This window comes from Culex quinquefasciatus, chromosome 3, assembly GCF_015732765.1.
Source record: "Culex quinquefasciatus strain JHB chromosome 3, VPISU_Cqui_1.0_pri_paternal, whole genome shotgun sequence".
In the NCBI taxonomy this organism is placed as follows: domain Eukaryota; kingdom Metazoa; phylum Arthropoda; class Insecta; order Diptera; family Culicidae; genus Culex; species Culex quinquefasciatus.
Window position 1 is genome coordinate 111,759,603 of NC_051863.1, and position 11,168 is coordinate 111,770,770.

An 11,168-nucleotide genomic window follows, 5' to 3' on the forward strand; every position below is an offset into this window, starting at 1 on the left:
GCAGGAAATTGTTCAAATAATTACCGCGTAAGCAGCGAAAATATTTTTTTTTAAAATCGTTTCGTAAATAGTAGGGGAACAGCATCTAATTCCAGCGTGCCTCTAATGTTGGCAGGTCAGAACTTTGACATTCAATTAAAGCTCATTAAAAGCGATTTCAACAGAAATCGAGTGATAAATAGCTCAATAAGAAGTGAGCAAGCAAGTTTCTATCAAAAGTTTTGCAAAATTAGTTGTTTAAATAGTGAAAATCAGCAAATTGGATGGAGTTAGGAGCGAGTGCTTAACCTGCCAAAGATACGAGAATTTCCCCTAGGCAAATTCTTAGAGATTTGGAGTTCCTCCAAAATATTTCTTTACTATTAATCGCTTGATATTAGAATGTTTTTTAGAGCAATTTTACAAAAACTATGGAACATTAAGGCCAAAACTCCTAGTGACATCCATTTGAATTATTTGAAAATCAATTATTTTTTTGCTAAAGTTAAATTCGTGTCTCATAATTGATTCTTTTAATTGAAGTCACGGACAAAATCACCCTGCTTACGCGTTCCAGAATTGATTGATTTTTTTTCAAACTGAAGTCCCAAACAAATCAAAAATGTTTTCCCTGCTAACGTAACAGTTTGCTGGGCCAAGTGTTACTTCAGCAGGGAAAGCTTAGGCCACGCCCCCACAACGTTGTGATATGTTGCTTACAAAATAATATTTTCTTGAAATTACAAAAACAGAAAAAGGTTTTTCCTAGTTCATGAGAGGAACAGCCTTCAAGAGTATCAAGGCGATATTTACAATGCGGTTCAGTGGCAATGTTATTACTTAACTAATGATAAAATGATTCATGTTCATGTTAAACTACTACCGTAATCTGGGGTGAATCGAGACTACAGTCTGAATAGGGACAGCAGTTTTTAGAGCACTTAAAGCTTTTAAATTTGGATATGGATGTACACATTTTGTTGGCTGACTCTGTTATAACCGAATCCAACCAGAAAAATCAAAATATTGTGCTCCTGCTGTCCCATTTCACCCCATGTGTCCCGATTGACCCCAGTTTCCCTAAGGTGTCCATATAAGTTCGGGAAAAAATATCAAATGCAATTGAACTCTCAAACTACCGCATATGAGGTGAAAGCCTTGCCACCATACATGACCCTGTAAAAAAACATAAATCTGCGGTCTGCACAACTATTTTCCCTGCTGACGACGTTGTGGGTCGTTTGCGGGACGTGGCCTACGTTTTCCCTGCTGAAGTAACACTTAACTCAGTAAACTATTACGTAAGCAGGGAAAACATTTTTGATTTGTCTGGGACTTCAACTTCATTTAAAAAATTGATTCTGGGACATCTGTCTGAAAAAAATATAAATTTCGAAAAAAATAGAAATTTAATTGTTTTAAAATAAAATTCTAATACCAAGCAGTTAATGGTAAAGAAATATTTGCAAGGAAATCCAAATCTTTAAGAGTTATCCAACCAGAAAAGATGTGATATTGTTATTTCAAACAAAATATTCATTTGAGTTTACATTACAATCGTACTTTTATGAAAAGGTAGTAAAATGTGCTAGTGTTAAATTAAATAGATACCTACTCATTTATTTTTTGAATAGTTCTACATGACCTTACCCTGTATAAAAAAAACAAAAAGCTTGGTTACTGTGAAGTTAGCAAGGAAAATGCTCATCACAATAATAAGCCACGCCCCAATGAAAGAATTCACTGCTGAACACTTGAAGAACAGGAATGATTTGAAAATATTTTACACTTAAATTATTATTTTGGTTTGAAAACGCCGATTTTTGTGATCCATGACTATGAATTTTCTTCTTGCGCAGTAACTGATACGTTAGCAGGGAAAATATTTGTTCAGATTCGAAGGCATTGAAATACGTAAAAAAAACTAATTTAAATACATCAAAGCAAATATACTGTTGAAAATATTGCATTTACGATAAAAATTATAGTTTAAAAAATCCTATTTACGTTAGCAGGGAAATTTGACTTTCCCTGCTGTCTTCACAATTTTTTTCCCTGCTGACGATGTGAAGTGAGCAGGGAAATTGGATTTCAATGACGCCATCTGGAGGCCAATACGAGAACTAAAATTTTCCCTGCTAACGTTTCCCTGCTCAAGTAACATCAGTCATTTTAGGGTCAATGAATTAAAAAGGATTTTAAAATTAGTGTTGTGTTTTTTGCCATTGTATATATAAAAACGTTACTTAATCCACCTTTAGGTGGTTGGTGCCTTCCTCGCATTCATACACCACACAGCCTCAAAAAAGAGTTTAAATAACAATTCTTTTATCAGAGTCCGGCCTAAAAAAAAGTGAACTAAAAACACTAAAGTACTTTTAATTTTTGATAGGGTTGTCAGATCTTCTATCTTTTGAACGCGTTGGAAAGGTCTTTCAAATACCTTTCTAACAATATATAGCATGACCAAAAACCACCCTTTTTTACAATATTTCAAACTCTAGCCAAATCGTTTTTTTAGCATAACTTTTGAAGTACTTTTCTAAACTTCATAATATTAACTAGGGTCTTGTGGGACCCCAAGACGGATCAAATGAGACTAAAACGGTCCAAATCGGTTCAGCCAGTCCGGAGATAATCGTGTGCATATTTTTCGGTGCACGGACTCACATCCAGACACACGCACAGACATTTGTTCAGAATTTGATTCTGAGTCGATAGGTATAAGGCTTTCTAGTCAGAAATTTACCAATACATTCAAAGTATGTTTACATGACAGCTGGACGTTTGTTTGCATCAGGTTTCCTATCTCTTTCTAGCAAAAAAAATGTCAGGCGACTTCTAGCTGGTTTTTTTTGACTGACTGCCCGATATGTCAGCCAACTTACTTCGCAGGGCTGTGACAGCTGCAGCTCGATCATTGTTTGCATCAGGACACTGTGACGAGGAGTTCGTCATTTTTGAGTTAAATTATATTTTTTTCACTGGGCCTAGAAAGCCTTATAGGTGTAGGTGGGTCTAAAAGATCGAATAAAGAAGTTCATTTTTCGAGTGATTTTAAAGCCTTTCCTCATTGAGGTGAGGAAGGCAAATAGGGTCCTGAAGCACTATTTAAATTTTTATGTTTTACTATATCTCATCAACTAAAATTATGTTAACCAATGTTGTAGTTAACAATAATAAATATTAATCGATATTTGTCCTAGTATTCGTCTCTTAAGTTTCAGAAATAGTTGTGACCTGTTGTGACTGACGAACTGACGTGCCACGAGCAAACTACTTTTGTCCGCAGGTGTCTTCTTCTTGATTGGCGTTGTTTCTTCTAGCGAACAATCAACTAATTTTTCACTTTCCCTCTCTTCGCAAGCTCTCAATATAGAAAAAATATTTCCGAGGGGATGAATTTGAACGAGCCGCTGTACAGTTCTGCGAGCCTGAAGGTAGATGGAGTTGATGTTCGCTGGAAAATTAGCGGTTATAATTTTCTCAAAAATATGTATGGGGTGGCACGTCATTTAAAATTCTAGCATTCACAAATTCTAATATTCGTAAATTCTGTAATTTTAAAATTCTAAGAACTTCAAAGATTCTAAAATTCAAAAACTATAAAATTCTAAATTGCAGATTGAAAAATTCAAAAATTCTGAAATCAAAAAATCCAAAATTCTTAACATTTTAAAATTACACAATTGGGTCCTAAAATGAAGCTTAGATTGCTAATATTATTGTTTACAGCGATAAAGCTTATTTTTCTGAGTACAATGACCCTTTGTACGACCAGAAAGAGTATAAAATGGATTTTTAAATCAATTTTGAAAAATTAACCTCGCGGTCCTTCTTGACAGAAAAGCTCCTACTTGACAGCTCGTTCCAAGGGCACCATAGTTGATCCATCGAAAAAATGTTGTCCTGTTGAAAAAATTTTTTGCATTAAAATGAAAAAAAGTGATCAGAAATGGTTTTTAATCGTGTTTTTTACTGTTGTACATAAAAATTGACTTAGGGCTTTAGTACCCAATTCTAAAATTCTTAAGTTCTGAATCTCATTCTAAAATTAAAAAAAAAAACAAATTCCTTAATTCTAAAATTTAAAAACTATTGCATACACTTTTTCGTTTGACACTTTTTTAGTTTGTACCCCGTTGGTTGGTCAAAGTCACCCACTCGGAAAATAATCTGGTAAATTTGAGTGTCTGGCGCTGGCGGACGTTTGTCGTGCAGTTCAGACACACTTGGCACACTTATCCTAGACAAGTTTTGCGTAACGCCAGATGAATCTGGCGAAAATCGGGCGAAAGTTCTGCCAGCTATCTGGCACAAAAATCAACCGGTTCAATCGGTTGAACCGTGCACGACCGGTTTGTGTCATATTCGCCAGAAACCATGGCAGAAATCTGGGGTAAATTCTGCCAGATGGCCGGCGCAAGCCCCCAGACGAATGCCAGAATTGTGTCCGCCATTTCCGACCGGGCAAACTAAAAAGTGACGAACCGTGACAAGGTTAAATCTGCCATACTACCGCGGTGTAAAAATCAGCTAGTTGAACTCCAATTCCAAATTGATTTGGCTGTAAACTGGTTTTCAATATTTTCCAAAAAGTCAACTCAAAACTCAAGGTAACCTTTGACAACAACTGCAAATTTGTTTTGCAGCTGTCATGCGATTATATCAGCGCACGTGAACTCTAATTGGGCTATTAAGCTTAAATTTGTGTTAAATTGTTAAATTGTTCATAACGATAAAGCTTATATTTCTGAGTACCATGACCCTATGAACGACCGCAAAGAATTTAAAACTGATTTTGAATTCTATTTATAAAAATTAACTACACGACTCTTCTTGACAAAAAAGGTCCTCCTTGACAGCTCTTTCCAAGGAGACCTCGAAGGAGACCATAGTTGATCCGTCGAAAAAATTTTGTCTTGTCAATATTGTTTTTGTATCAAAGTGTATTTAGTGATCAGAAAAGGTTTTTAAAAATTTACAATTTCAGTACACTCAACACTCGGTGGTTGATCACTTTTTCGTTTGACACTTTTTTAGTTTGTACCCCGTTGGTTGGTCAAAGTCATATTAAAAAGTGCCGAACTGTCACTTTTTACACGGCGCTCACGCACACTATCAAAACAAACGTTTGGAAGTGCGTGTAAACTACGAGTAAAAGGGAGGTCAAACTAAAAAATGACCCCGTTCGTTTGACATCAGTTGGTGTCAAACCATCGGGGTTTGAGTGTACCCAAATGTTGACGCCAGCAATAATATAACATTCTGAAATTATATAAAAAATCAACGGAATGCGGCAGATGGAGTTTGATTTCAGAATTGGGTCCTAAAATGACGCTTAGATTGCTGATATTATTGTTTACAGCGATAAAGCTTATTTTTCTGAGTACAATGACCCTTTGTACGACCACAAAGAGTTTAAAATGGATTTTTAAATCAATTTTGAAAAATTAACCTCGCGGTCCTTCTTGACAGAAAAGCTCCTACTTGACAGCTCGTTCCAAGGGGACCATAGTTGATCCATCGAAAAAATGTAGTCCTGTCAAAAAAAAATTTGCATTAAAATGAAAAAAAGTGATCAGAAATGGTTTTTTATCGTGTTTTTTACCGTTGTACATAAAAATTGACATAGGGCTTTAGTACCCAATTTATAACTTCTTAAAAAAACAAAATTCAACGATTTCAAAAATCCAAAAAATCAATATCACACATTCTGTTTGGAAAATATGCAAGGGGGTTGACACATCGAATATTTTCATTCGAATTATTCTGTTCATTCCAGAATTATTCTGGAATGATGCTGGCATAAACATGATTATTCCACTTCTACTTAATTTTGGTTTTGCGTGTCAGCAATCTGAAGCTGTCATTTTTTTATGGGAAAAGTAAACTTTTTTTTTGTGTCACCGCATCGATCGCATCGTGTGTTTCGTCGTCGTTTTCAGAAAAAGGGTTCCCGGGGCCCTAACGTGTGCCAGATACGAAAAGTTGTACAACGCGTAGTTGGCCGGTGGAGGAGACCATTTTGGAAAGAAATCCTGTGACTAGCGGAGTGGAGGAGATTGCACCTGGTACCAGCTGCGGCCGCCACCATCACGACTACCGTTTCCACTTGGAGTTGGCCCTGGCGGAGGACTGTCTCGTGGTGAACCGGTCCGGCGAGAACTCCCTTGGACACGTGGTGGTCGTGTCCCATGACATCGAAGCGCAGATGCGTCCGTTGGTTCTGGTGGGAAGATTCCTCGGACGAACGGTAGAGATGAATTTGATCGGTGTCATCAGCGGGGATCGCGTTCATGAGGCTGTACCTTGCCACGTTCTACTGCAGGGGCCGCTAGTCGGGATGGACCAGGTGAGCATCGGCGCTGAAGCAAGTCCAGGTTAACTGGATTACAGATGAAATAAAAGTTTTTTGTGTACCTTCCTTATAGTGAGTAGTGCTTCAGCGAGGAAGACCTGAACCACGACGTTTGGCTGTTCCAAGGATGGACCCGAAGGATTTACTTCGGTCACTCTGACCTCGTTCCGTCTATGATCTAGCCGCTGAACTGTCCATCATCATTGCTGCAACCCAGGAATCCGACAGGAAGGAACTCGTCTATGAATGCAGGATTCACGCCGTCAACCTACCGACGAGGTGGCTCATCAACCCAGCGGACGTTGGCACCGGTCCATTTACTATTTTTGCGTTATTTGCTTGGCTGTGGGCGCTGGATGATAAAAAAAAAACAAATATAATTTATTCAAAGTCAAGTTTTATTTTTGAAACTTGATCTAGTCTTAAACAAAATTATACTTAGGGCTGTTATGAAACACCTCGATTAAAAGGGTAGAGGAGAATTTAGACATTATTTAATGATTTGCAGTTCAATCCAGGTGACAAAATATGCGTACACAAAAAATGCTTTTAATCGGAAACAGATAGAATGAGACAAATAGAGGAATAATAGAGTATAAAAACACGCACACAAATCTTGGTTTACCGATCCACGTAGCCTCCCTGACTGAAAAGTCCGTCAGACGTCCGTCGTTTGTCGTCCGTGCAATCGAACGACGTCGCACGACAATGTCGTGCGACTTTCGCACGAATGTCATACGCTTTTGCACCAAAATGTCGTATTTGTCGTGCGATCGATGATCGAAATTGTACGACATTGTCGTACGACATTCGACCGACGTCGTACGGTTTTGTTATTTAGAATGTCGTGCTATTGTCGTGTGCTGTCATTTCGGTTTTTAGGTTATGTTGCAGTTGAAAAATGTTTGTTTTGTTTTTATTGATTTTTTTTATTCAAGCTGTCAAAAATTTACAAAAAATATTCACTTGTTCACCTAATTTCACTTGCGTTTTGCTGATTCTTCTCCAACTTGGCTTCCTTCGGGATTTGCCTTGACCGCAGCTTCCGGCTTGGATGTTGGTGTTCTTCTGAGGCGGCTGTGGCAGCATCTTTGTCGTGTTGGACTTTTACTCCTCGACGAGCTGATCAACCCGGCTGCGACGCCAATCTTGGATCTCCGACGGATTGATGTTTACCGGAGTACGAGACAACGGACTCAGAGTACGAGTCCGAGAAAACGTGGCTGCTTCCGTGGGTTCTACGACACGTTTCCGGCAGGATCAGATTGGAATATGTTTGTTGCCTGAAAAATATATCATCAGTCAACAATTGGCAAGAATTTATAAATTAAATTCTGATTTCAAAAATAATAATAATATAATTTCAAGACAATAAAATTTCATTTTTATTTTTATTATTTTTGAACCGTAAAAGAAAAACTAAATTTATAAATTCTCGCTTACTTTTACAAAAGGTCCCATGGCGCATTGGTTGTTATGGAAAAGTAATCTAGAAATATCAAAATTTAAACATTTAAAAACAATTATAAATGAAGACATCTAAAAAATATTAATTTAAAAACATATAAAACTCAAATTATTGCAAGTAGTTTCAAAATCCGAAAATATAATTATTATTTAAAAATTGTACCAAATTTGAGAATGCTTAAAAAAAATAATGATCAAACGTTTACAAATTTCAGCATTTTTGTATGACCCAATCTCATCAATCAAATCACCATCAAATTCTAAAATTCTAAAATTCTAAAATTCTAAAATTCTAAAATTCTAAAATTCTAAAAATCCAAAAATTCTAAAATTCTAAAATTCCAAAATTCTAAAATTCTAAAATTCTCTAAAATTCTAAAATTCAAATTTTCTGAATTTCAAAATTTTAGAGTACCTCATACCAAAATCATTTATTTCAATTTGTGATATTTTTATAACTCCTGTTTTAAATAGACCATTTTTTAAAAACATTGTAAAATCCTTGAAAATTTTCAAAAATCATAGATTGTAGATTGTCTCCAATTTAAAATTTTTAAATTTAAGAATTTTTAGATTTTTTAAAAGATTTTTTAAAGTTTAAAACATATAAAAAAATAATAAACTATAACATTTTTAAAACTTAAAAAAATTACTTTGTATTTTTTTAATGTTGTATAATTTTTGCACTTTGTATTTTTTTTTTCATTTTAAATTTTTTTTAATTTTTAGAATTTGTATTTTTTTATTTAAAAATATAAATTATTTAAATTTTTGCATTTTTAGAATTTACAATTTTGGAATTTTAGAACTTATAATGTTTAGAATTTTCGAATTCAAAATTCTAACTCGGGCGACTAACGTTTTAGGAAATTAAGAACTTTATAATGTTAGATTTTTTGTATTTATGAATTGTAGAATTTTAGTATTTAGTTATTAGGGAATTTTAAATTCAAGAAATTTGAGAGTTTTAATAATTTGCACAATATCAAGAAATTAAATAAATTTAGAATTTTCAAATTCTTGCATTCTTAAGTTCTGGAATGCTAGAATTTTAAATAAGAAAGAAAAACTTTATAATTTAATTTTACAATTATCAAATCAAATCAGCGTTGAAGTTTTTTTTAAACTTTAGTATTTTAGATTTTTTTATTTTTCAGTTTGGAATTATTCGACTGAATAGTTTAGAATTTGCGATGTTCCATTCATCCTATTTTAAATTTCGATCGTCCAATCGCACTTCCAGCACACCTCCGTCATCGTTTCTAAAACATGACTCACCAACCGCTTCCTCGATCGCAAACTGGTTCCTTCCCGTCCCGTCTTCCGGAATGGCCCGCCGAGTGAACCATATTTCCTGTCCTCCTTCTCTCCCTCCTATACCGCCACGAACATCGAAATCTGGAATATAAGACACTTTGATTCGGTCGCTCGCCCACTCCGGCAGAAAAAGTAATTCAACCTAGAACACAACTTACTTTTAAACTGTCCAAAATCCTCCCAAAGCCTAAAACCAACAACAACTGGTTCGGCTCGGTTGCAATCAAGTCCGAACAAGATCAACTGAAGAGAACTGTCAAACTGTTTGCGTCGACGATAATCGACGTCGAATTGAAGGTTAATCGATGGAAAAAACAATGTCGGGCAGGTCGAGTGTTTGTCGTACGTTTGTCGTCCTTTCGACCAATCGATATCGAAACGGTAAAATCAAAACCGTGCGACAACTCGTACGACGTGCGACATTTTTCAAACAGGGCTGTTGGTAACGCTTCCGCCTCGTAAGCGGTAGATCGGGGTTCGAATACCGGCTCAGACAAACACACTGGTGATCGTTTCCCTTCTGGATTCGATTGCTTAGTAAAGGGCAGGCAGTGTATCATCACAAGCTGGACCTTAACACGACTGACGACACCTTAGGGGAGACGAGCTATGGAACCTGTAAACATTAAGAAATAAATTGCCACTGAATCCGCTTTGTAAATGCGGCCCGATGCTCTTCATGATTCATGGGGAAAATTTACTTTATTTGTTTAAGCAAATCTCGATTATATAACTGTTTTTTCTCGTCCGCTTCTGGTTGACTTGCCACACGATCAGCTCCTCGTACTCCTCGATGCAGGCGTCCACCTGGTCCGGCTTGTAGCCCTTGGTCATGTAGCGCTCCATCACGTCCGAGCTTGACCGACGTGCCGTCGTGCTCACCCTGGTCAACTCTCGCACCAGCGCGAAGATCTTTTCCGCCTTGTTCTGGACGCTGTGAATTAAGGAAGATTTGTTAGTAAGGTTGTGAATTGAATCAATTTTAAGGTAACTTACTGAGTACTGTTCTGCTCGGTTTGGTTCAGCGAGTCCTTGGACATTTCCAACAGACGGAGCGCCTCCTGCACGACGTCCTTGTCGACCTCGTCGGCCAGATGGAGCCAGGCAAGGGCGGTCGAGACTGCGTGCCTCGCGGCGCAGTTCGACGTACGCGTTGAAAATATTCTCGAACAGTTCCGGCGTGAAGATGACCAGCATTTCGCGCTTGCACAGTGCGATGTTCTGCTCGATTGTGCGACGTGAGTTTTAACGGCCGTACGCCGGATTGGCAACGGCAAGAATCGACACACCATGACCTAGTGTATGGCAATTCAATCGGTATTTGCCGTGACCGCGGCAGTCAAACCAACTCCAGAAGAACCAAGGCTCATTATATACTGAGTACGAACCACCATCCGATAGATGTAGCCCAAGATCTGCGACTTGGCCACACCGAGATCTTACATCAGGGATGTTGTTGTTGCCACGAATTTTAATTTCGTTCGGGCTGCGATCGACTCCACCAACCAGCAACAATAGCAGTGCCTTCATGTCCAAATTGCCGTAAATCTCAGGCAATTCACGTGTAAAAGTTAGCTTGGCCAATTTGACCAGCACGTCCGAAATCAGTTTGTTGCTTGTTTCACCTTCCTCGGAGTTGTTCCGACAGACGATCCGGAGCCCTTCGGGAAAGTCTCGCAGCATTTCCGAAACCATGACCTTGAAGCTACTTCTCTGAATCGGCAAAAAGATTCCGCGGATAACGACGTGACCTTCGGGGCGATCACCGTGACACACCACGGTCACCGAACGCGAAATGTGTCCCACGGGAACCTGATCGATCTTTTTGAAATTCTTAAACCTCGCGTCTGCAGGAACAAACAGCCACCGGATTTGTACACCCGGCAATCCCCCGAAGGAGAATCCCGACCTTGGTCATTTTCACCGTTGGTCAGGGGAGCTTCCGGTCACTGTTTTGAAGTCCCGGAGTATGGCCACCGCGTATCGAAGGGAGTTCTCGCCGGATCGGTTCACCACGAGACAATTTTCCGCCACGGCCATCTCT

At 37.9% G+C, this 11,168-nt stretch overlaps 1 pseudogene; it reads right to left on the reverse strand.

The window, feature by feature from the left end:
- Positions 1–9,826: 9,826 nt before the first annotated feature.
- On the reverse strand, positions 9,827–11,164 carry LOC6045097 (annotated as a pseudogene).
- Positions 11,165–11,168: the final 4 nt, after the last annotated feature.